This window comes from Oncorhynchus masou, chromosome 24, assembly GCF_036934945.1.
Source record: "Oncorhynchus masou masou isolate Uvic2021 chromosome 24, UVic_Omas_1.1, whole genome shotgun sequence".
NCBI classification, from domain to species: domain Eukaryota; kingdom Metazoa; phylum Chordata; class Actinopteri; order Salmoniformes; family Salmonidae; genus Oncorhynchus; species Oncorhynchus masou.
Genome location: NC_088235.1, coordinates 78183617 through 78211590, shown reverse-complemented (window position 1 = coordinate 78211590; position 27974 = coordinate 78183617). Strand labels below are relative to the sequence as shown.

Sequence of the window (27974 nt, the reverse complement as noted above, 5' to 3'; positions counted from 1 at the left end):
AGAAAGTTAACCAAGCCAGTTGACTAATGTCCATCTCATACCGTGACCCCCCCCCCCCCCCACTAAACAAAGAATGAAGGCTGGTTTAGTAACCAGGAAACAGTCACTGGTGAGGCAAATTTTTTAATAATAGTCCTGTAGGGCCATTGGCGTAAACATCATCCACAACATTTGAATTTTGTTCAAGCCCTTTGCCGAGCTCAGTCTGAGCTGCCCACACTACAGTAGATGGCTCACTCCAGGAAAAAGGTATGTGGACATGAACTTTTTACAGTTAATTTATCACGATTCAGTATATTGTACTTTTTTGCTAAGGTCATTAGATTAACACCTTCAACCTAATGGCCCCCATGGCTTATATTTCTACTTGCTAGTTTTAAAACTTGCTATGCACTCCACCAGTTGAGGTTCTATTAACTGTGTTCCCCTTTATATTAGCCTAACAACAATTATGATGTGGAATTTGACACAATCAATGTGAGCAACTTCCATTTGTGTGTTGTTCCAACGATGTCTGTTTAAAGATTTATTGTACAAAATTACAAACCTGTACTAACAAAAAAAATCCCTCGCTTCATCCAAAGAAATGTGAGGCCAGCTGTAGAATAATCCACGAGTAAACAACCATATTGGCTCAGTGTTGGCTCACCCACTGCTCTTTACAAACAGCGCAGTGTAGCTAAAGGGACAAGAGTAGAATCAGAAGGCACTTTTTCAAATGTACTACAATCCCCAATACATCTGAATAAACAATGTATTGTAGTCAGAAGAAATGATTAACAATGCAGAGAAACCGGTTAGGAAACAGCCCTAAAACTGCAATCAAGATATTCACACATTGAAATCCTCACTGGACCAGCCTGTTGGTGATATGTCACCCAGCGGTCTCACTGGGTCTGATGATCTTTACTACCTATCACAGCAAAGAGTCAAGAGCCCAGTTAAAACACTTAACGTCATGACCGGTGTTGAGTCATTTCATTAAAATGTTTAAGACATGCTCCGGCGACGTCTAAGGCTTTACTTAACCTCCCACCTTAGGCTGGATGTACCAATGTGTAGTTTATAGATATGCATAATCTATGAGCAGAATTACTCTCTAACCCCAATTAGCCCCGAAATCCCTAGTTTGAAAGAGTCTTTCTTGAAGCTGTGCCAAGTATGACTCTAAGCATTCAAACCCCACACATACAATTATCTGTAAGGTCCCTCAGTTGACCAGTGAATTTCAAACACAGATTCAACCACAAAGACCAGGGAGTTGATCTATTGCCTCGCAAAAAAGGGCACCGATTGGTAGATGGGTAAAAATTAAAAAAGCAGACATTGAATATCCCTTTGAGCATGTGAAGATATGAATTAATCTTTGGATGGTGTATCAATTCATCGTCACTACAAAGATACAGGCATCCTGCCTAAATCAGTTGCTGGAGAGGAAGGAAACCGCTCAGGGATTTCACAATAATGACTTTGAAACAGTTACAGTGTTTAATGGCTGCGATAGGAGAATACTGAGGATGGATCAACAACATTGTAGATACTCCACAATACTAACCTAATTGACAGAGTGAAAGGAAGCCTGCACAGAATAAAAATGTTCCAAAGCATGCATCCTGTTTGCAACAAGGCACTAAAGTAATACTGCAAAAAAGGTGGCATAGCTATAAACTTGTTGTCCTGAATGCAAAGTGTTATGTTTGGGGCAAATACAAAACATTACTGAGTACCACTCTCCATTCAAACACAGTGGTGCCTGCATCATGTTATGGGTATGCTTGTAATCGTTAAGAACTGGAGATTGTTTCAGGATAAAAAAGAAACGGAATGGAGCTAAGTACAGGCAAAATCCTAGAGGAAAACCTGGTTCAATCTACTTTCCACCAGACACTGGGAGACAAATTCACCTTCCAGCAGGACAATAGCTTAAAACACAAGGCCAAATCTACACTGGAGTTGCTCACCAAGAAGACAGTGAATGTTCCTGGCCGAGTTACAGTTTTGACTTAAATCTACTTGGCAAGACCTGAAAATGGTTGTAGCAATGATCAACAACCAATTTGACAGAGCTTGAAGAATTTTGAAAAGAATGGGCAAATGTTGCACAGTCCAGGCGTGGAAAGCTCTGAGAAACTTACCCAGGAAGACTCACAGCAGTAATCGCGGCTAAAGGTGCTCCTACAACATATTGACTCGAGGTGTGAATACTTACAGTACCAGGCAAAAGTTTGGACACACCTATTTATTCAAGGGTTTTACTTTATTTTTACTATTTTCTACATTGTAGAATAATAGTGAAGACATCAACACTATAAAATAGCACTCATGTAGTAACCAAAAAAGTTAAACAAATCAAAACATCTTCAAAGTAGCCCCCCTTTGCCTTGAAGACAGGTTTGTACACTCTTGGCATTCTCTCAACCAGCTTCACCTGGAATGCTTTTCCAACAGTCTTGAAGGAGGTCCCACATATGCTGAGCACTTGTAGGCTACTTTCACTCTGCGGCCCAACTCATCCCAAACCATCTCAGTTGGGTTTAGGTTGGGTGATTGTGGAGGCCAGGTCATCTGATGCAGCACCATCACTCTCCTTCTTGGTCAAATAGCCCATTCACCGCCTGGAGGTGTGTTTTGTGTCATTGTCCTGTTGAAAAACAAATGATAGTCCCACTAAGCGCAAACCAGATATGACGGCATATCGCTGCAGAATGATGTGGTAACCATGCTGGTTAAGGGTGCCTTGAATTCTAAATAAATCACAGACAGTGTCACCAGCAAAGCACCATCACACCTCCTCCATGCTTCACGGTGGGAACCACACATGTGGAGATCATCCGTTCACCTACTCTGCGTCTCACAAAGACATCATGAATATGAGATATTTCTAAAAACACGTTTTCACTTTGTCATTATCGGCTGTTGTGTGTAGATGGGTGAGATCCATTTTGAATTCAAGCTGTAACAACAAAATGTGGAATAAGTCAAGGCATATAAATACTCTCTGAAGGCACTGTACATGACATAGTATACAATTTTCAGGGACTACTTTTGGCTGGTGAGTGCTACTTTCAGAACTACTGGCTAAAAAGTATACAAAACTAACAGAGAATCTCTTTAACCGCATTTTAGGCAATAGGTCAATGAGATGAATTTGTACCTGGACTCTTTTCAATCCAAAGTACCGGGCCACAGTGTCTCCTTGTTGGAGCCTACTGTCGGCAGCTGGCTTTCCTTCAGTTGACTGAGAGACCGATGAAGGAATCCCAACACACTACTATCTATATAATGCGATCCAGTATTAGATTAATATTTAAAAAATATCACCAATTTGTAATTTATTGAAGTGAATCATTTATTTTTTATTTTTTTAAGTTTGATAATTTAGGGTGGCTATGCATGTTAATACAGTCCATACAATAGAGGATTTATACTCCATTTATACATCCAGATATGAGTTTGTATTCCATGCTGTGAAAGGATACTGTAGTAACAGCAATTCAGACAGTTCCTCTTTTGTCATGACTATGTGTTCAGGAACCAGCTGCAACAAAAGGAAGAAAAGCAAGACAATCATATTAGATTACTGTGATATTGTTTAATGACTATATCATATCAACAAAAATCAGAATTTTTCCATCTGCTTACCTGATGCTCAGTGATGTTTATTAGAAGATCCTGCTGTAGAAACTGTTCCAGGATGTACTTGGGGGGCCATGTCAACTCGTGACTAAAATATGATATGAAAAATATAGCCTTTAATGAATCCTCTTAGGGCTAGGGGGCAGTGTTCGGAAGTTCCAATGAATGACGTGCCCAAAGTAAAATGCCTGTTACCTAGGCCCAGAAGCTAGGATATGCATATATAATTGGTAGCTTTGAATAGACAACACTCAGACGTTTCTAAAACTGTTAAAATAATGTCTGTGAGTATAACAGAACTGATATGGCAGGTGAAAATCTGAGGAAAATCCATCCGGAAAATGTTTTTCTGAGGTCACAGTCCATTTCAATTCTTGTCTATGGGATATACAAATAAATAGCTCCCAGATTACAGTTCCTATGGTTTCCACTAGATGTCAACAGACTTTAGAAAGGGTCTCAGGCTTGTTTAAAAAAAAATGAGGACCCTTGGGATTGATTTGCTATTTGTGAAAGTTGATGCAGCTACTATACAGCTACTATACTGAACAAAAATATAAACAAATCAAATCAAAGTTTATTGTCACTTGCGCTGAATACAACAGGTGTAGTAGACCTTACAGTGAAATGCTTATTTACAGGCTCTAACCAATAGTGTGAAAAAAAGGTGTGTGTGTGTGTGTGTGTGTGTGTGTGTGTGTGTGTGCGTGTGTGTGTGCGTGCGTGCGTGCGTGCGTGCGTGCGTGTGTGCGTGCGTGCGTAAGTAAAGAAATAACACTAAAAAGAAATGTGAAAATAACAGTAGCAAGGCTATATACAGACACCAGTTAGTCAGGCTGATTGAGGTAGTATGTACATGTAGGTATGGTTAAAGTGACTATACATATATGATGAACAGAGAGTAGCAGTAGCGTAAAAAGAGTGGTTTGGCGGGTGGTGGGACACAATGCAGATAGCCCGGTTAGCCAATGTGCAGGAGCACTGGTTGGTCGAGCCAATTGAGGTAGTATGTACATGAATGTATAGTTAAAGTGACTATACATATATGATAAACAGAGAGTAACAGCAGCAGTAAAGAGAGGTTGGGGAGGGCACACAATGCAAATAGTCTGAGTAACCATTAGGTTACCTGTTCAGGAGTCTTATGGCTTGGGGTAAAAACTGTTGAAGCCTTTTTGTCTTAGACTCGGTACTCCGGTCCCGCTTGCCATGCAGTGGTAGAGAGAACAGTCTATGACTGGGGTGGCTGGGGTCTTTGACAATTTTTAGGGCCTTCCTCTGATACCGCCCGGTCTAGAGGTCCTGGATGGCAGGCAGCTTTGACCCAGTGATGTACTGGGCCATACGCACCAACCTCTAAGTGCCTTGCGGTCGGAGGCCGAGCAATTGCTGTACCAGGCAGTGATGCAACCGGTTAGGATGCTCTCAATGTTTCAGCTGTAGAACCTTTTGAGGATCTCAGGACCCATGCCAAATCTTTTTAGTTTCCTGAGGGGGAATAGGCTTTGTCGTGCCCTCTTCACGACTGTCTTGGTGTGTTTGGACCAATCTTGTTTGTTGTTGATGTGGACACCAAGGAATTTGAAGCTCTTAACCTGCTCCACTACAGCCCCGTTGATGAGAATGGGGGAGTGCTTGGTGCTCCTTTTCCTGTAGTCCACAATCATCTTCTTAGTCTTGGTTACGTTGAGGGATAGGTTTTTATTCTGGCACCACCCGGCCAGGTCTCTGACCCCCTCCCTATAGGCTGTCTCGTCGTTGTTGGTGATCAGGCCTACCACTGTTGTGTTGTCTGCAAACTTAATGATGGTGTTGGAGTCGTGCCTGGCCATGCAGTCGTGGGTGAACAGGCAGTACAGGAGGGAACTGAGCACGCACCCTTGGGGAGCACCAGTGTTGAGGATCAGCGTGGCAGATGTGTTGCTACCTACCCTCACCACCTGGGGGCGGCCCGTCAGGAAGTCCAGGATCCAGTTGCAGAGGGAGGTGTTTAGTTCCAGGTTCCTTAGCTTAGTGATGAGCTTTGAGGGTACTATGGTGTTGAATGCTGAGCTATAGTCAATGAATAGCATTCTCACATAGGTGTTCCTTTTGTCCAGGTGGGAAAGGGCAGTGTGGAGTGCAATAGAGATTGCATCATCTGTGGATCTGTTTGGGCGGAATGCAAATTGGAGCCTAGGCCTACTGATGAAATGCACTGAATCAATTGAGAAACATGATAACGCTCTAAATTTATGAACGGCCTGTTTCGCAAATCACAATGTCATTGGTGATCAAAGTTACTCTATCATTACTAAATATCAGTTTCACTTGCTGTGAAACCTTTACATAGTGGTGCAGAGAATGTTTGTTTTTATTTTGGGAGAAACCTGGGTGTGATTTTTTCAAAGGTATTTCTTGGGATAAATATGATTTATTCCCGGTATTGAAACTTGGTAGATGTTCTGGAAAATATGAACAAAGATTATTATAACTAATCTGTGATATGAATCCCTAGTCTACATAAAAATGGTGGACGCCCAAAATGGCACAGCCAATGGTAATACCCACTATAGGCCTCTATCATTCTCTATGTTCACAACCAACAAACCCTTATGTATGTAGCCATGTATTGCTACATCAATATAGTTACAAAATATGGCAAATTAATTGTGCCTTGATATTTGGGGCATTGGCAAGCTGTGGAGTACTTCTTGTTAGTCGTATTCAGAATGAATTTGATATCATAACATTTACCATTAGCTCTCTAATAAAAAACACATGTAGATTATTAGTTTACTGAATTCCAAGTGTGTCGAACATTGTTGATTGTAGCTATTGTATTGTTTTTGCCTTTTCTTGTTTATGGGGGACTTTATTTCACCCCCGCTACATTAGATTAACTGGTGACATCGGATGTGTCATGAAACCATTACCTCCACTGCCCTTCTGGTTTGAACTGATAACCTGCTATCAGCAAAGTGGCCTAACCTACAGTGCTTATTAGGACAATTTAGCAGTTTGTGTTTTAGTATGTCATTATACTCTGGATGATGCATTCATCATTTGATGTCTGTGAAAAAGCTTTGGAAATACAGGGTGTTAAAGGATATTGTGTCTGTAAATTGGAAAAGATATTGACGAGTATCATCTGTCTGGTTTTCAGTTTAGATATTTATTTGGTATGGGGGTATACAGAGGGTAGGCTATATTGCAGGGTTCCCCAACTGGCGGCCAGTTGGTGATTTTTATTTGGCAAAATTATTCAGCCCCTTTACTTTCAGTGCAGCAAACTCTCTCCAGAAGTTCAGTGAGGATCTCTGAATGATCCAATGTTGACCTAAATGACTAATGATGATAAATACAATCCACCTGTGTGTAATCAAGTCTCCATATAAATGCACCTGCACTGTGATAGTCTCAGAGGTCCGTTAAAAGCGCAGAGAGCATCATGAAGAACAAGGAACACACCAGGCAGGTCCGAGATACTGTTGTGAAGAAGTTTAAAGCCGGATTTGGATACAAAAAGATTTCCCAAGCTTTAAACATCCCAAGGAGCACTGTGCAAGCGATAATATTGAAATGGAAGGAGTATCAGACCACTGCAAATCTACCAAGACCTGGCCGTCCCTCTAAACTTTCAGCTCATACAAGGAGAAGACTGATCAGAGATGCAGCCAAGAGGCCCATGATCACTCTGGATGAACTGCAGAGATCTACAGCTGAGGTGGGAGACTCTGTCCATAGGACAACAATCAGTCGTATATTGTACAAATCTGGCCTTTATGGAAGAGTGGCAAGAAGAAAGACATTTCTTAAAGATATCCATAAAAAGTGTTGTTTAAAGTTTGCCACAAGCCACCTGGGAGACACACCAAACATGTGGAAGAAGGTGCTCTGGTCAGATGAAACCAAAATTGAACTTTTTGGCAACAATGCAAAAACGTTATGTTTGGCGTAAAAGCAACACAGCTCATCACCCTGAACACACCATACCCACTGTCAAACATGGTGGTGGCAGCATCATGGTTTGGGCCTGCTTTTCTTCAGCAGGGACAGAGCAGATGGTTAAAATTGATGGGAAGATGGATGGAGCCAAATACAGGACCATTCTGGAAGAAAACATGATGGAGTCTGCAAAAGACCTGAGACTGGGACGGAGATTTGTCTTCCAACAAGACAATGATCCAAAACATAAAGCAAAATCTACAATGGAATGGTTCAAAAATAAACATATCCAGGTGTTAGAATGGCCAAGTCAAAGTCCAGACCTGAATCCAACCGAGAATCTGTGGAAAGAACTGAAAACTGCTGTTCACAAATGCTCTCCATCCAACCTCACTGAGCTTGAGCTGTTTTGCAAGGAGGAATGGGAAAAAATGTCAGTCTCTCGATGTACTGATAGAGACATACCCCAAGTGACTTACAGCTGTAATTTTGCATGCCCAATTTTTCAGTTTTTGATTTGTTAAAAAAGTTTGAAATATCCAATAAATGTCATTCCACTTCATGATTGTGTCCCACTTGTTGTTGATTCTTCACAAAAAAATACAGTTTTATATCTTTATGTTTGAAGCCTGAAATGTGTCAAAAGCTCGCAAAGTTCAAGGGGGCCGAATACTTTCGCAAGGCACTGTATACACTGGGTGTACAAAACATTAATAACACTTTCCTAATATTGAATTGCACCCCCTTTTGCCCTCAGAACAGCCTCAATTCGTCGGAGCATGGACTCTACAAGGTCTCGAAAGCGTTCCACAGGGATGCTGGCCCATATTAACTCCAATGCTTCCCATAATAGTTGTGTCAAGTTGGCTGGATGTCCTTTGGATGGTGGACCATTCTTGATACACACGGGAAACTGTTGAGAACCCAGCAACTTTGCAGTTCTTGACACACTCAAACCGGTGCGCCTGGCACCTGTTACCATACCCCGTTCAATGTCACTTAAATATTTTGTCTTGCCCACTTACCCTCTGAATGGCACACATACACAATCCATGTCTCAAGGCTTAAAAATCCTTCTTTAACCTGTCTCCTCCACTTCATCTACACTGATTTGAAGTGGATTTAACAAGTGAAATCAATAAGGGATCATAACTTTGACCTGCAATCTATGTCATGTAAAAATGTGTTCCTAATGTTTTGTACACTCAGTGTACATGACCGTATACAAATGTAAGCAGGTTTTGAAATACTTGTCTTAGTCAAATATTGTATCTGTTTGGGCTTCTTGCTGTCAATTTCGGGTCTACAGATTATTTGTAATTATGTTCCAGCCGAATCTAGTTGACGATCCCTGCTGTATGGTGTCAGAACCTTCCTTTATATCCTTAATATGTGTGAGTAGGCTATATGATTTACCTTGTTTGTTAGATGACATCAGTGAGTGGTAAAGTTGAAACATTGTGAAGGGTTCATATTTTCCTCAGCCTTCACCTTTTCAGAATGGTGAAATTACCTCTACTGAATCAATTCTGTTGCCTACCACTGTCAGGCATGTTATATAAGGCATTGCCTGGCACCACCACCCTCATATGAAAATACTGATTCTCAGATCCTCTCTTGCTTCGAAAATGCAAACATAAGCACATCTGTTGTTTCTATTCTATACCATATTGTTCTAAAGATGTTATGAAGTGATATTGAACAAAAATATAATTGCAACAATGTCAAAGATTTTACTAAGTTACAATTAAGATAAGGAAATCAGTTAATTGAAATAAATTCATTAGGCCCTAATCTATGGATTTCACATGACTGGGCACGGTTGGGCCTCGGAGGGAATAGGCCCACCCACTTGGCTGCCAGCCCACCCACTGGTGAGCCAGGCCCAGCAATTCAGAGAGAGTCCACCCCCACCCCCCCAGACAATTCCACAGGTGAAGAAGCTGAATGTGAAGATCCTGAGCTGAAGTGGTTACACGTGGTCTGCGGTTGTGAGGCCGGATGGACGTACTGCCAATTTTTCTAAAACGACGTTGGAGGCAGCTTATAGTAGAGAAATTAACAGTCAATTATCTGTTAACAGCTCTGGTGGACATTCCTGCAGTCAGCATGCCAATTGCATGCTCAGTTAACATGAGACATTTTTAGCATTGTGTTGTGCGACAACTGCACATTTTAAAGTGGCCTTTTATTGTCCCCAGCATAAGGTGCACCAGTTTCATGATCATGCTGTTTAATCAGTTTCTTGCTATGCCACAACTATAAGGTGGATGGATTATATTGGCAAAGGAGAAATTCAAAGATTTTTTATTTCAGCTCATGAAACATGGAACCAACCCTTTACACTTTCTTTTTGTTCAGTGTAGTTTGGTGAAATAGTGGGGTTTTGTAGCATAGGGATACTATACTTATCATGACTCAGGGTGAGACCCAGATGCAGACAAGTGAGGCAGATGGTTCAAGTCTCAGAGATTTATTGAGTACACAGCGGCAGGCAAAAGGCAGGTCGATGACAGGGATGGGTTTGTAATCCTGGTAAATAGTTGGCAGATGTAGATGGCGGGCAGGGTCAGGACAGGCAAAAGGTTGTAACCGGGGAGACGAGAACAAAAACCAGACAGAGGAAAAAACACAGAGGAAAAACGCTGGCAAGACTTGACGGGACAAGACGAACTGGCAACAGACAAACAGAAAATGCAGGTGTAAATACACAGGGGATAATGGGGAAAATGGGAGACACCTGCTGGGTGGTGGAGACAAGCACAAGACAGGTGAAACAGATCAGGGTGTGACAATACTCAGCATTAGACTTTTTCTCCGCCCATTTTTTTATGTTCATGTTGATGTGAAATCTTACTGGTCATTGAGTCAGAGAGGAGTAGGAGCACTAAATTGAGTGTTCTGTTCTTTTTTGACTGATATAACCTTCTGTGTTAAGCATGGTCAGTTCCCAAAGATTGAGTAAGATGTGTTTACCTTTGTTCTGTGCAAGTTACGCTTTAATATCAAATCAAATTTATTCATATAGCCCTTCGTACATCAGCTGATATCTCAAAGTGCTGTACAGAAACCCAGCCTAAAACCCCAAACAGCAAGCAATGCAGGTGTAGAAACACCAGCTATTGTCGTTCTTTTAACGTAACGTAGCGTAATCAACACTGCTAGCTAGCCAGCTAGCCCCCGAATAGTAGCACTGTAGAAACTATTACACTCGACGGAACGACTTGATTAGTGTAGTGTCAACAACGCAGCCACTGCCAGCTAGCCTACTCCAGCAGTACTGTATCATTTCAATCATTTTAGTCAATAAGATTCTTGCTACGTAAGCTTAACTTTCTGAACATTCGAGACGTGTAGTCCACTTGTCATTCCAATCTCCTTTGCATTAGCGTAGCCTCTTCTGTAGCCTGTCAACTATGTGTCTATCTATCCCTGTTCTCTCCTCTCTGCACAGACCATACAAACGCTCCACACCGCGTGGCCACGGCCACCCTAATCTGGTGGTCCCAGCGCGCACGACCCACGTGGAGTTCCAGGTCTCCGGTAGCCTCTGGAACTGCCGATCTGCGGCCAACAAGGCAGAGTTCATCTCAGCCTATGCCTCCCTCCAGTCCCTCGACTTCTTGGCACTGACGGAAACATGGATCACCACAGATAACACTGCTACTCCTACTGCTCTCTCTTCGTCCGCCCACGTGTTCTCGCACACCCCGAGAGCTTCTGGTCAGCGGGGTGGTGGCACCGGGATCCTCATCTCTCCCAAGTGGTCATTCTCTCTTTCTCCCCTTACCCATCTGTCTATCGCCTCCTTTGAATTCCATGCTGTCACAGTTACCAGCCCTTTCAAGCTTAACATCCTTATCATTTATCGCCCTCCAGGTTCCCTCGGAGAGTTCATCAATGAGCTTGATGCCTTGATAAGCTCCTTTCCTGAGGACGGCTCACCTCTCACAGTCCTGGGCGACTTTAACCACCCCACGTCTACCTTTGACTCATTCCTCTCTGCCTCCTTCTTTCCACTCCTCTCCTCTTTTGACCTCACCCTCTCACCTTCCCCCCCTACTCACAAGGCAGGCAATACGCTCGACCTCATCTTTACTAGATGCTGTTCTTCCACTAACCTCATTGCAACTCCCCTCCAAGTCTCCGACCACTACCTTGTATCCTTTTCCCTCTCGCTCTCATCCAACACATCCCACACTGCCCCTACTCGGATGGTATCGCGCCGTCCCAACCTTCGCTCTCTCTCCCCCGCTACTCTCTCCTCTTCCATCCTATCATCTCTTCCCTCTGCTCATACCTTCTCCAACCTATCTCCTGATTCTGCCTCCTCAACCCTCCTCTCTTCCCTTTCTGCATCCTTTGACTCTCTATGTCCCCTATCCTCCAGGCCGGCTCGGTCCTCCCCTCCCGCTCCGTGGCTCGACGACTCATTGCGAGCTCACAGAACAGGGCTCCGGGCAGCCGAGCGGAAATGGAGGAAAACTCGCCTCCCTGCGGACCTGGCATCCTTTCACTCCCACCTCTCTACATTTTCCTCCTCTGTCTCTGCTGCTAAAGCCACTTTCTACCACTCTAAATTCCAAGCATCTGCCTCTAACGCTAGGAAGCTCTTTGCCACCTTCTTCTCCCTCCTGAATCCTCCTCCCCCTCCCCCCTCCTCCCTCTCTGCAGATGACTTCGTCAACCATTTTGAAAAGAAGGTCCGAAGAAGGTCCGATCCGATCCTCGTTTGCTAAGTCAAACGACACCGCTGGTTCTGCTCACACTGCCCTACCCTGTGCTCTGACCTCTTTCTCCCCTCTCTCCAGATGAAATCTCGCTTCTTGTGACGGCCGGCCGCCCATCAACCTGCCCGCTTGACCCTATCCCCTCCTCTCTTCTCCAGACCATTTCCGGAGACCTTCTCCCTTACCTCACCTCGCTCATCAACTCATCCCTGACCGCTGGCTACGTCCCTTCCGTCTTCAAGAGAGCGAGAGTTGCACCCCTTCTGAAAAAACCTACACTCGATCCCTCCGATGTCAACAACTACAGACCAGTATCCCTTCTTTCTTTTCTCTCCAAAACTCTTGAACGTGCCGTCCTTGGCCAGCTCTCCCGCTATCTCTCTCAGAATGACCTTCTTGATCCAAATCAGTCAGGTTTCAAGACTAGTCATTCAACTGAGACTGCTCTTCTCTGTATCACGGAGGCGCTCCGCACTGCTAAAGCTAACTCTCTCTCCTCTGCTCTCATCCTTCTAGACCTATCGGCTGCCTTCGATACAGTGAACTATCAGATCCTCCTCTCCACCCTCTCCGAGTTGGGCATCTCCGGCGCGGCCCACGCTTGGATTGCGTCCTACCTGACAGGTCGCTCCTACCAGGTGGCGTGGCGAGAATCTGTCTCCTCGCCACGCGCTCTCACCACTGGTGTCCCCCAGGGCTCTGTTCTAGGCCCTCTCCTATTCTCGCTATACACCAAGTCACTTGGCTCTGTCATAACCTCACATGGTCTCTCCTATCATTGCTATGCAGACAACACACAATTAATCTTCTCCTTTCCCCCTTCTGATGACCAGGTGGCGAATCGCATCTCTGCATGTCTGGCAGACATATCAGTGTGGATGACGGATCACCACCTCAAGCTGAACCTCGGCAAGACGGAGCTGCTCTTCCTCCCGGGGAAGGACTGCCCGTTCCATGATCTCGCCATCACGGTTGACAACTCCATTGTGTCCTCCTCCCAGAGCGCTAAGAACCTTGGCGTGATCCTGGACAACACCCTGTCGTTCTCAACTAACATCAAGGCGGTGGCCCGTTCCTGTAGGTTCATGCTCTACAACATCCGCAGAGTACGACCCTGCCTCACACAGGAAGCGGCGCAGGTCCTAATCCAGGCACTTGTCATCTCCCGTCTGGATTACTGCAACTCGCTGTTGGCTGGGCTCCCTGCCTGTGCCATTAAACCCCTACAACTCATCCAGAAAGCCGCAGCCCGTCTGGTGTTCAACCTTCCCAAGTTCTCTCACGTCACCCCGCTCCTCCGCTCTCTCCACTGGCTTCCAGTTGAAGCTCGCATCCGCTACAAGACCATGGTGCTTGCCTACGGAGCTGTGAGGGGAACGGCACCGCAGTACCTCCAGGCTCTGATCAGGCCCTACACCCAAACAAGGGCACTGCGTTCATCCACCTCTGGCCTGCTCGCCTCCCTACCACTGAGGAAGTACAGTTCCCGCTCAGCCCAGTCAAAACTGTTCGCTGCTCTGGCCCCCCAATGGTGGAACAAACTCCCTCACGACGCCAGGACAGCGGAGTCAATCACCACCTTCCGGAGACACCTGAAACCCCACCTCTTTAAGGAATACCTAGGATAGGATAAAGTAATCCTTCTCACCCCCCCTTAAATGATTTAGATGCACTATTGTAAAGTGGCTGTTCCACTGGATGTCATAAGGTGAATTCACCAATTTGTAAGTCGCTCTGGATAAGAGCGTCTGCCAAATGACTTAAATGTAATGTAAATGTAAACACAGTGGCTAGGAAAAACTCCAATGAAAGGCCAAAACCTAGGAAGAAAACTAGAGAGGAACCAGGCTATGTGGGGTGGCCAGTCCTCTTCTGGCTGTGCCGGTGTAACGGCTTTCTTCTACCTCCTTCTCTGACAAAGAGGTGGAATAAGGATCGGACCAAAATGCAACGTGGTTCGTTCGATACATCTTTAATTATGACAAAACACGAACAATACAAAACAACAAACGTTGAAAACCGAAACAGCCCTGACTGGTGCAACAAACACAGAGACAGGAACAATCAACCACAAACACACAGTGAAACCCAGGCTACCTAAATAGGGTTCCCAATCAGAGACAACGATAATCACCTGACTCTGATTGAGAACCGCCTCAGGCAGCCATGGACTAATCTATACACCCCACACAACCCCAAGACGAAACACACTACAAATAAACCCATGTCACACCCCGGCCTGACTCAATAAATGAAGATAACATAACAAATACAGACCAGGGCGTGACAGAACCCCCCCCCCTCCCCCTAAGGTGCGGACTCCCGGACGCACATCAAAACAATAGGGAGGGTCCGGGTGGGCGTCTGTCCATGGCGGCGGCTCCGGCTCGGGACGTGAAACCCACTCTATGAATGTCTTAGTCCCCCTCCTCGCGTCCTAGGATTGTCCACCGCCGCCGACCATGGCCAAGTAGTCCTCACCCAGAACCCCACTAGACTGAGGGGCAGCTCGGGACAGAGGGGCAGCTCGGGACAGAAGGGCAGCTCGGGACAGAGGGGCAGCCCGGGACAGAGGGGCAGCTCGGGACAGAGGGGCAGCTCGGGACAGAGGGGCAGCTCGGGACAGAGGGGCAGCTCGGGACAGAGGGGCGGCTCGGGACAGAGGAAGCCCGGCACTGAGAGGAAGCCCAGCACTGAGAGGAAGCCCAGCACTGAGAGGAAGCCCAGCACTGAGAGGAAGCCCAGCACTGAGAGGAAGCCCAGCCAGGCAGTTGAATCCGGCAGATCCTGGCTGGCTGGCAGTTCTGGCAGATCCTGGCTGACTGGCGGATCTGGAAGAGTCTGGTTGACTGGCAGATCTGGAAGAGTCTGGCAGACTGGCAGATCTGGAAGAGTCTGGCTGACTGGCAGATCTGTAAGGGTCTGGCTGACTGGCAGATCTGGAAGAGTCTGGCTGACTGGCAGATCTGGAAGAGTCTGGCTGACTGGCAGATCTGGAAGAGTCTGGCTGACTGGCAGATCCTGGCTGACTGGCGGCTCTGGTTGCTCCATGCAGATTGACAGCTCTGGCGGCTTCTTGCAGACTGACAGCTCTGGCTGCTCCATGCAGACTAACAGCTCTGGCAGCTCCTTGCAGACTGGCAGCTCCTTGCAGACTGGCAGCTCCTTGCAGACTGGCAGCTCCTTGCAGACTGGCAACTCCTTGCAGACTGGCAGCTCCATGCAGACTGGCAGCTCTGGCTGCTCCATGCAGACTGGCAGCTCTAGCTGCTCCATGCAGACTGGCAGCTCTGGCTGCTCCATGCAGACTGGCAGCTCTAGCTGCTCCATGCAGACTGGCAGCTCTGGCTGCTCCATGCAGACTGCCAGCTCTGGCTGCTCCATGCAGACTGGCAGCTCTGGCTGCTCCATGCAGACTGGCAGCTCTGGCTGCTCCATGCAGACTGGCAGCTCTGGCTGCTCCATGCAGACTGACAGCTCTGGCTGCGCTAAACGGGCAGGAGACTCCGGCAATGCTGTAGAGGCGGAAGGCTCTGGCAGCGCTAAACAGGCGGGAGGCTCCGGCAGCGCAGGAGAGGAGGAAGGGTCCGGCAGCGCTAAACAGGCGGGAGACTCCAGCAGCGCTGTAGAGGAGGAAGGCTTCAACAGTGCTGAACAGGCGGGAGGCTCCGGCAGCGCAGGAGAGGAGGAAGGGTCCGGCAGCGCTAAACAGGCGGGAGACTCCAGCAGCGCTGTAGAGGAGGAAGGCTTCGACAGTGCTGAACAGGCGGGAGGCTCCGGCAGCGCAAGAGAGGTGAGGCGCACTGTAGGCCTGATGCGTGGTGCTGGCACTGGTGGTACTGGGCCGAGGACACGCACAGGAAGCCTGGTGCGGGGAGCTGCCACCGGAGGGCTAGTGTGTGGAGGTGGCACAGGATGGGCTAGACCGTGAAGGCGCACTGGAGATCTTGAGAGCAGTGTTGGCACAGGACGTGCAAGGCTAGGGATGTGCACGGGAGGCCTGGTGCGTGTGGCTGGCACCAACTTCACCAGCCGACTAACACGCACCTCAGGACAAGTATGGAGCGCTGACCCAGGTGCCATTAAATCCCTGACACGTTCCGTTGGGCGAATTCCATGCAAAAAGCACCAACACAGCAACTCCCTCATTTCTCTCTCCTCCAATTTCCCCATTAACTCCTTCACAGTCTCTGCTTCGCTCACCTCCAACACCGGTTCTGGTCTCCTCCTTGGCTCCTCATGATAAACAGGAGAGTGAGCTCAGGTCTGACTCTTGACTCTGCCGCACTCTCCCTGAGCCCCTCCCAAGAAATTTTTGGGGCTGACTCTCGGGCTTCCATCCGCGTCGCCGCGCTGCCTCCTCATACCGGCGCCTCTCAGCTCTCGCCGCCTCCAGTTCTTCTTTGGGGCGGTGATATTCTCCAGGCTGATTCCAGGGTCCTTCTCCGAACAATTTCTCCTCCCAATTCCAGAAGTCCTGTGATTGCTGTTGCTGCCTTTGTTGCTTCTCCTGTGGCTCCTGCCCGTTGACACGTTGCTTGGTCCGTTTGTGGTGGGTGATTCTGTAAAGGCTTTCTTCTACCTCCTTCTCTGACGAAGAGGTGGAATAAGGATCGGACCAAAATGCAACGTGGTTCGTTCGATACATCTTTAATTATGACAAAACACGAACAATACAAAACAACAAACGTTGAAAACCGAAACAGCCCTGACTGGTGCAACAAACACAGAGACAGGAACAATCAACCACAAACACACAGTGAAACCCAGGCTACCTAAATAGGGTTCCCAATCAGAGACAACGATAATCACCTGACTCTGATTGAGAACCGCCTCAGGCAGCCATGGACTAATCTATTCACCCCACACAACCCCAAGGCGAAACACACTACAAATAAACTCATGTCACACCCTGGCCTGACTCAATAAATGAAGATAACATAATAAATATAGACCAGGGCGTGACAGCCGGGTGGAGATTATAACAGAACATAGCCAAGATGTTCAAATGTTTATAAATTACCAGCATGGTCAAATAATATTAATCACAGTAGTTGTCGAGGGTGCAGAAAGTTAGCTCCTCAAGGAGATCAAAGAGTATCTCTACCGCTCCTGCTGTCTCTAGAGAGTTAAACAGCAGGTCTATATCTCACGTCTAGGAAGAGAACACTTTGTTTTTATGAGCACCACTGACTGTAGGTGTTCTCATCCTTCGCCTGTCAGTGGTCAGCATAAAAGCATCCTATCAGAGAAGAATGTTGTATCTTCCAAGTTAATTATTTACAGTGTTTCATAAATTGGAGGATTAAAGTGGACGCTGCACCGAAAGGCTCACGGTCAACGGTGTGTGAGACATAAGCTTTCTGCATTTTCATTTACTGAAAGGTAGTCATGTATCTACTAGGGTCCGCTGTCCTTTTCTCTGTCATCCTCTCGACATTGGTAAGATTACTGAGGAATGGTGAATCAAAACAGCACTTTGATTAAAATGTTTTGGAGATATTGACTAGGGAAGGTTTTCTGCTGTTGAATCTGTCTGTTTCTAGACGTATGCCAAGTGCATAGTATTTATTGCTGAAGGGGAAAATACACCCTTGTAATCAGTAACGTTAACACATATGAATTGCTGCTTTTCTGTCATTCAAACACCAAATGTGTTATTACATGGATTTCTATAAGGACACAAGGCGAGACCCAAATGCAGACACAGGAAGCAGATGGTTGAGCTCCGATATTTATTCATCCAAGGGGTAGGCAAAAGGCAGGTCGGGGACAGGCGAGAGTTCATGAACCGGGTCAGAGTCCAAAACAGTACCAGACGAAGGGCAGTCTCGAGGTCAGGTCAGACAGGTGTTCAGAAAACTAGATCCGAGTCCAAACAGTACAAAGGGATAGGCAGACTTGAAGACAGAACAGGCAGAGTGGACAGGCAGGTGGGTTCGGCAAGGGTCGAAACCAGGAGGACTAGAAACAAAAGAGACTGGGAAAAAAATAGGAGCAAGGAAAAACGCTGGTTGACTGGGCAAACAAGACGAACTGGCATAGAGAGACAGGAAACACAGGGATATATACACCGAGGAAAATAAGAACAGTTGAAACAGATCAGGGTGTGACAGATTTTGGTGTAGAATAGATGAGCACCAAAGCATTTTATTAGAATATTGACTTTTTAATATCACTTTGAGAGAGATAGTGAAGTTCGCTGACTGGCTCAGGCTTAGTTTTTCTTTACAGTGAGCGTGAGAGAACGCACGTATGTGCCTGCATGCACATCAGACAGGTATTCATGAGCTAGCACCAAACAGGACACACATTCATATTTTACTCACTTCTTTTATTCTCTTCCTTCCCAGTCTGCTCCGACAGAGGACTGGCAGACGGCCTCGTCTATTTATGACTTCTCTGCAAAGGATATTGATGGCAACGAAGTATCCCTCGAGAAATACAGGTGAGAAGGTGGAAGAAGTTACTCAGCATTCTAAAATACTATATAATAGGGCTGTGATGATACCAGTATTGCAATATTATTTTTCATGGCAAAAATGAAACTCTTTGGTCCTTTAAAAACCTGCTGTATGTTAAATATTGTGTTGTTTGTTTCCAACATTAGGACTGTTTTCCTCTAGAAGTGTTTCTTTGCCACTATACTAACGAGTATCGCGATTTTCCGGCCCTGCTAAATAACCACAATCATGTTATACATCATTCACCATACCCCTTCCAAAAGCCCCGAACCTGTTATCTCCTGTGTTTTAATGTGTGTGTGTGTGTAGGGGCGACGTTGTTATCATCGTCAATGTTGCCTCTAAATGAGGTAAAACCCCAGTAAACTACTCTCAGTTTGCGGAGATGCACGCGAAGTACGCTGAGAAAGGTTTACGCATCCTGGCCTTCCCCTCCAACCAGTTCGGGAGACAGGTAGCTAGATCTCATTTTTATTTATTTCAAGTCTCAAGTCTACACCTAAAGCATTTTTACAACATGATTATTATTATGTTATTACAATGGTATATTTTGTGTTAATTTTAGGAACCTGGCACTGAATCTCAGATCAAGAATTTTGCCAAGTCCTACAATGCTGATTTCCCAATGTTCAGTAAGATCAATGTGAACGGGCCCAACGCCCACCCCGTGTGGAAGTGGCTGAAGGAGCAGCCCAAGGGGAGAAGCTTCCTGGGAAAGTAAGTGGAGACGTATTGGAGAGACGTGTTACTAATGGAGTGGTTAGACTCATCACATATGATTATTTTTGACCATACATAGAAAATATGTTAAGAATTAAAATACATGATATCTAATTTTTTACAACTGCTTACTATTGCTCAGATAAGCATAATGGCTTATATGCAGTATATAAGTAGATGTTCTAATGTAACGTGTATGAGTTTGGTTATTGTCACTGTGTTAATGATTGCTTCATCTAATGATCTTGTTTTTTTGTCTCATCAGTGGCATCAAGTGGAATTTCACTAAGGTATATATTTATTTCTTATTAGTCATCGGATATTCCCATCAGAACAAGTTGACACAGCTGAGTTGGAGTAACCCAGAGTTTTGTGCCAAGATTATATCCCTCGTGCCAAGATTATATCCCTACGTTGACAAAACATACATTTTTTCGCATGTCTTATCATCAAGTGAATGATAACGGTAAGGAAAAGTAATCAACATTTTAAAATGAATAGATTTGTTAGATAGTTTTTCATTATTTTCACCTCCCCACATTATAATTGGAAGTGTAAACTCTAACATACCTTTCTAGCTAATAGGCTAACTCCAAACATACAGTTAATTCGGAAAATATTCAGACCCCTTCACTTTTTCCACATTTTGGTACTTTACAGCCTTATTGCAAAAATGTCCGAAAACATGTTTTAGCTTTTGTCATTATGGGGTATTGTGTGTAGATTGAGGGAAAAAAATAATTTGATCAATTTTAGAATAAGGCTGTAATGTAACAAAATGTGGAAAAAGTGAAGGGTTCTGAATACTTTCTGAATGCACTGTATTTTCACTAAGAGCAGCTGTTTAACTGGTTGAAAAAAAGGTTAGCCATGTGTTGGCAAAAATGAATATCCAAGTCAAGAAAGTTTACCAGCAGCCAGCAGCCTAATTACGGGGGCTTTTTCAAAGCCTATGTCGGGTACTCCAGTGGGAGTAATTGTAATTTGCTCAATATTAGGAGTAAAGAAATAAAGTTGACATCATTGGAAAGAAATGATCATATTCTCTACTCTAGGTATGTAAATAAATGTGTTTATTCTGTTGATAGCGATATTCATAAAAAATAAATAAAAAAGCAAATTTTCCAGACCCCCTACTGTACCTCCTTGGATCCCTGATTGAATACCCCTGGCCTATGTCTATTTTTGTTTAAAATTTTTTTTATTAGGTAGTCGTATTATCGTGGTCTTTCTGGGCCTAGAGTAATACAAATACAAACGTAAAGCTAGATTGCTACATCCTAAATTGCTACATCCATTTTTTACTTTAAATTAACGCTATATGTACAGTACCATAAAAATAAAGAGTGTCACACACTCCACATATAAACTCACAGTAATTTATTGGTTAAATCAGCAACGTTTCGGCATCACCTGAAGAAGGCACAGTGATGCCGAAACGTTGGTGATTTATTCAATAAATTACTGGGAGTTTATACTGTATATGGAGTGTAGTCAGCACACAAAATATTTTTTCTTGGTGTGCGCCAGCTCATGATTTTATATGTACACTACCAGTGAAATGTTTGGACACACCTAATCAATCAAGGGTTTTTCTTTATTTTTACTATTTTCTAAATTGTATAATAATAATAGTGTAGGCATCAAAACTATGAAAGACATCAAAATATCAAGACATCAAAACTTTTGAAATAACACATATGGAATCATGTAGTAACCAACACAAAGTGTTAAACAAATCAAAATATATTCTTCAAAGTAGCCACCCGTTGCCTTGATGAGAGCTTTGCATACACAGATCCAGCTGAGCCTAACTGTTATAGGCCTATTTCTATTTTGCCCTGTTTATGAAAAGTGTTGGAAAAAACTTGTCAATAATTAACTGACTGGCTTTCTTGATGGATATAGTATTCTCTCTGGTATTTAATCTGGTTTCCTCTCAGGTTATGGATGTGTCACTGCAACCTTAAAGGCCCTCAATGTCACCATTGCCCTTGATTCTCAAACAATGTTGTGCTGCAATTTTTATTGACTTGGCCAAAGCTTTTGATACGGTAGACCATTCCATTCTTGTGGGCCGCCTAAGGAGTATTGGTGTCTCTGAGGGGTCTTTGGCCTGGTTTGTTAACTACCTCTCTCAAAGAGTGCAGTGTATAAAGTCAGAAAGATTTGCTGTCTCAGCCACTGCCTGTCACACCAAGGGAGTACCCCAAGGCTCAATCCTAGGCCCCACGCACTTCTCAATTTACATCAACAACATAGCTCAGGCAGTAGGAAGCTCTCTCATCCATTTATATGCAGATGATAGTCTTATACTCAGCTGGCCCCTCCCCGGATTTTGTGTTAAATGCCCTATAAAAAACTTTTAGTGTCCAACAAGCTTTCTCTGCCCTTAACCTTGTTCTGATCACCTCCAAAACAAAGGTCATGTGGTTTGGTAAGAATAATGCCCCACTCCCCACAGGTGTGATTACTACCTCTGAAGGTTTAGAGCTTGAGGTAGTCACCTCGCACAAGTGCTTGGGAGTACGGCTAGACGGTACACTGTCAGCACATCTCAGCACATATCAAAGCTGCAGGCTAAAGTTAAATCTAGACTTGGTTTCCTCTATTGTAATCGCTTCTATTTCACCCAAGCTGCCAAACTAACCCTAATTCAGATGACCATCCTAACCATGCAAGATTACGGAGACATCATTTATAGATCGGCGGGTAAGGGTGCTCTCGAGCGGCTAGATGTTCTTTACCATTCGGCCATCAGATTTGCCACCAATGCTCCTTATAGGACACATCACTGCACCCTTTACTCCTCTGTAAACTGGTCATCTCTGTATACCCATCGCAAGACCCACTGGTTGATGATTATTTTTAAAACCCTCTTAGGTCTCACTCCACCCTATCTGAGATATCTACTGGAGCCCTCATTCTCCACATACAACACCCATTCTGCCAGTCACATTCTGTTAAAGGTCCCCCAAAGCACACACATGCCTGGGTCGCTCCTCTTTTCAGTTCGCTGCAGCTAGTGACTGGAACGAGCTGCAACAAACAGGATGAATAAAAATACAAATTCTCTCAACCAGCTTCATAAAGTAGTCACCTGGAATGCATTTAAATTAACTGCTGTGCCTTGTTAGGTTAATTTGTGGAATTTCTTTTGTTCTTAGCTGATTGGCTCAAACGCATTGTGTTGTGACAAGGTACTGTAGGGGTGGTATACAGAAGATAGCCCTATTTGGTAAAAGAACAAATCCATATTATGGCAAGAACAGCTCAAATAAGCAAAGAGACACGACAGTCTATCATTACTTTAAGATTTGAAGGTCAGTCAATCCGGAAAATTTCAAGAACTTTTCAAGTTCCTTCAAGTGCAGTCGCAAAAACCATCAAGCGCTATGATGAAACTGGCTCTCATGAGGACCGCCACAGGAAAGGACGACCGACGACCCAGAGTTCCCTCTGCTGCAGAGGATAAGTTCATTAGAGTTAACTGCACCTCAGATTGCAGCCCAAATAAATGCTTCACAGAATTCAAGTAACAGATACATCTCAACATCAGCTGTTCAGAGAAGACTGTGTGAATCAGGCGTTCATGGTCGAATTGCTGCAAAGAAACCATTTCTAAATGACACCAATAAGAAGAAACTTGCTTGGGTCAAGAAACACTAGCAATGAACATTAGACCGGTGGAAATCTGTCCTTTTGTCTGATGAGTCCAAATTTGAGATTTTTGGTTCTAACCGCCGTATCTCTGCAAGACACAGAGTAGATGAACAGATGACACACCTCCAGACTGTGTAAGGGCTATTTGACCAAGAAGGAGCGTGATGGTACTGTATCAGATGACCTGGCCACTACAATCACCTAACCTCAACCCAATTGAGATGGTGTGGGATGAGTTGGACTGCAGAGTGACGGAAAAGCAGCCAACAAGGGCTCATGTCCAACAAGACTGTTGGAAAAGCATTCCAGGCAAAGCTGGTTGAGAGAATGCCAAGAGTGTGCAAAGCTGTCATCAAGGCAAAGGGTTGAATCTCAAATATAAAATATATTTTGATTTGTTTAACACTTGGTTACTGCATGATTCCATATGTGTTATTTCATAGTTTTGATGTCTTCACAATTATTCTACAATGTAGAAAATAGTAAAAACAAAGAAAAACCCTTGAATGAGTAGGTGAGTCCAGACTTTTAACTGGTACTGTATATGCCCATTGATTCTTGAAAAATATAACTTATAAATGCCTCATTAGCATAGTTCAACTGTCAAACCCCAAAATAGAAGCTTGTGTACGCCTTTGTTTGTAATCAATGTAAATGTAAACAAACACTGTATAGCCTCAAAACATGATTAAAACTATACATGTTGATGTCATGGATGGTCCATCTTTGCATCCATAGCACATCCCCTTACTTTTAAACCAAAACAGTTGCAGGGTGCCAACTTTGTCATTGTTTAAATGAAGGATTCTAGCTTTAATTATAGGTTTATTTTAAGATTCATGAATTTTTGGGTTAACAAATCGAAAACAAGACCTTTTGATTATTACTAGTTTTTCCAGCTGGAAACGGGATGTTAAATGCAGAATTAGTTTAAATGTCCAACCCTCAGTTCCTTTTCTCTGGCTTTATAGTTCCTTATCAACAGAGAGGGCCAGGTTATGAAGAGATATGGACCGATGGGTGATCCCAGCGTAAGTCAATGACTTTTACTCTCACACATTGAATCTAATTACAGCATAGGCCTATGATGGACTAACTGACACCTCCATGTAAGACAGCAGTACTCAACCATAACCTCAGGCCCGGCCTGGGATCACCCTCCCTAACATTATACCTTGCTACTCTGCCTCTGAAAAGCATGCATTATTGACCATTTCATGTGCTCACAACACCATAAAATTGTTGTTAGTGATGAATTTGCTCAGTTAAACAGAGTGGGGTGTTGCTGTAGCGGGGGGTTGGAAGGTCATGTGAGGGTGATGATGAGCGGGGTGTTGGCATCGGGATCAGGCAGCAATCCTCTATCAAGCACGCAGACAATGTGAATATAGGGCAGACATCGTATCTCATAATGTCCCTACAGCAAGCTGCTACTGTCATGGCTCTTACCTGAACCAGTATATATGCGTTAGAGACCTCTCTAACACCTAGGAAGCTGCGATTAAAACTCCCATTCTCCCAATACTTATTTTCCACCATAATTTGCAAATAAATTAATAAAAAATCCTACAATGTGATTTTCTGGATTTTTTTTCTCATTTTGTCTGTCATAGTTGAAGTGTACCTTTGATGAAAATTACAGGCCTCTCTCATCTTTTTAAGTGGGAGAACTTGCACAATTGGTGGCTGACTAAATACTTTTTTGCCCCACTGTATGTATAAAAGTATTTTGCAACGCGGGCGGTGTGGTCAGCAAGTTATAATGTGAAAATACGTTTGTTGATCACCAATTATGGAGTTTCGCTGAGCAACAATCTTCATCTATCCCCTGTTATAGCCCGTATGTACTTCCAAAAAAGGTGTAAATAAAAATGTACAAGCAACCAAAAAAGTGCCTATTTGGCACCTCCAATCTCTCATTACTTCCACTCACAGGTCTAGCCTACTCACAGGTCTAGCCTACAACAGCTCGATACCTTGGAGGTGTCGAAGAGGCATTTTTTAAGTTGCTTGTAAAAACAATTTTAGAACTTTTTGGAAGTAAATACCAGCAGTTACAGGAGTAAATGAAAATCGTTGTTCAGCGAAACGCCATATTTGGTGATCAACTAACCTATTTTGACATGACGCTTGCAGACACAGCAAACTATTACAGACTACAAAGCGAAACCCAGCCGCGAGCTGCCCAGTGATGCGAGCCTACCAGATGGGCTAAATGCCTTTTATGCTCGCTTTGAGGCAAGCAACACTGAAGCATGCATGAGAGCACCAGCTGTTACGGACGACTGTGATCAGACTGTGTAGACCTCGAAACAGGTTAACATTCACAAGGCCGCAGGCCCAGACGGAGAGCCAGGACATGTACTCAGAGCATGAGCTGACCAACTGGCAAGTGTCTTCACTGACATTTTCAACCTCTCCCTGACCGAGTCTGTAATACCTACATGTTTCAAGCAGACCACCATAGTCCCTGTGTCCAAGAACACTAAGGTAACCTGCTTAAATGACTACCACCCCGTAGCACTCACGTCGGTAGCCATGACGTGCTTTGAAAGGCTGGTCATGACTCACATCAACACGATCATCCCTGAAATTCTAGACCCACTCCAATTCGCATACCGCCTCAACAAATCCACAGATGACGCAGTCTCAATCGCACTCCACACTGCCCTTTTCCACCTGGACAAAAGGAACACCTATGTGAGAATTCTGTTAATTGACTACAGCTCAGCGTTCAACACCATTGTACCCCCAAAGCTCATCACTAAGCTAAGGATCCTGGACCTTGTCGTGTCTTTGGCTATGCCGGATTAAGTGATATGACATGCTATTCTATAAAATAATTGATCCGTAATTAATATTACCTGATTGAGCTAATCATGTAAATGTAATTAACTAGAGTCGGGCACCCCAAAATAATATTTATAGAGCTGTTATCTTCCGAATAAACTCTTAAATACCTAGTAATATTTTACATCAATAGCAGTCAATATTAATCGTCATATTAATTCAGTCTCATCTGAAAGTTGTAAATTCTTGGTTATCTGCACGAACCCTGGCACACAAGTTGAATCAGCAATACAAAATTGGGTTTAATTATGTATTTACTAAATACCTAACTAATCACACAGAATTACACATACACAGAATTAAACCATAACTTGATTACAAATTACGTCATAAAGGAAAACGTCCTTATCGGGCGGAACAGATATGACAGCTGGTTACACAAAAGAAAAGGGGCTGGGTTTGAGTGAAAGAAGACTGAGGAACAAAGGGCGAAGCTATGCTACTGTAAATACAGTATCTTATGCATTCTAAATTACCGCCTATTTGGAAAAGGAACATGCAATACATATTTACTCTGAGCTGGGCTTCGGAAGGTTTGGTGGTAGATGGAAGGCCGTGTTGCCCAACCGAGTCTTTTGAAGAACGTCTCTTCTGGTAAATTGGATACGTTGTAGTAACGTCGAGGTGTGGTAGACGTGATACTCTGTCTGTTCCTTCTGAACCCTCGTTTGCAGCCTCCTTAATAGCTTCTATCCCTAAAACATAAGACTGCTGAGCAATTAATCAAATGGCCACCTGGACTATTTGCATTGACACCCCTTTGTTTTTACACTGCTGCTACTCGCTGTTTATTATCTATACATAGTCACTTTACGCCAACCTACATGTACAAATTACTTCGACTAACCTGTACTTCCACACATTGACTTGGTACCGGTACCCCCTGAATATAGCCTCATTATTGTTATTTTATTTTGTTGCTTTTTAAAACTATTTTAAAATTTTTTCATTGTTTATTTAGTAAATATTTTCTTAACTCTATTTTCTTAACTGCATTGTTGGTTAAGGGCTTGTAAGTAAGCTTTTCATGGTAAGGTCTAACGCACAGATAGGCCTACTGATTCAGCTCTTACCTAACAAATGAAATGGAATTATATTAAATCCATATAAGGAGAGAAACTAAAAGACATGGATGCAATTCATCACAACTATCTATTCTCCATTTCAGGCGGTGGAGAAGGATCTTCCCACGTACCTGTAATTCTTCCATCACTGACTGTCTAATGCACTGACACTGCATCTTTACCTCCCTCTCCGGTGAGCCAATGTCTGTGAGTGGATCCATTCCCCAGACCAGTGACAGTCTGTCCGCAAACCAGCCTGACTGGTAGGACAGACCTGATGAAAACGGCGTGCAACCAATCCCCTGGGAGGACCCGCTATAGGCATAGCCAGCCAGCACCGGAGAAGAATCCTGACCCCCTGAAAATATGATCTTAGTGTCACATTCCATAATAAACGTAACGCTTTTGTGCTAATTCTGTTGTCCACTGTGTTTATGGGGAATTCTATCTTTCAACGTAAAAAACAAGTGTAAACGTGCTTCAGCCCGGCAGTGTAGCCTAGTGGTTAGAGCATTGGACTAGTAACCGAAAGGTTGCAAGTTCAAATCCCCGAGCTGACAAGGTACAAAATCTGTCGTTCTACCCCTGAACAGGCAGTTAACCCACTGTTCCTAGGCCGTCATTGAAAATAAGAATTTGTTCTTAACTAACTTGCCTAGTAAAATAAAGAAAAAATAACAAAAAAAAGAATCAGGTGCTTGACTGACTGAGGGACTTAAATCCCCCAAAACATTACTTGTTTTTAATAGCCCATGTCTCGTTGCTATCATTTTGACATGTTTGATTGACATGGCGCGTGTGACACTCCCTTGAGAGGTTATGGTGCCTCTTACTTTTTCCTACACAAGGCTCGGATGAATGTGTTAATGCCGAAACGTAAGCCTGTTTGTATTTCCCGTTAATAAATCATTCAGATTTTT

The 27974-nt window shown here is 44.2% G+C and overlaps 1 pseudogene; it reads left to right on the top strand.

The window, feature by feature from the left end:
• The first annotated feature begins 122 nt into the window (after positions 1–122).
• On the top strand, positions 123–27974 carry LOC135512733 (phospholipid hydroperoxide glutathione peroxidase-like; annotated as a pseudogene).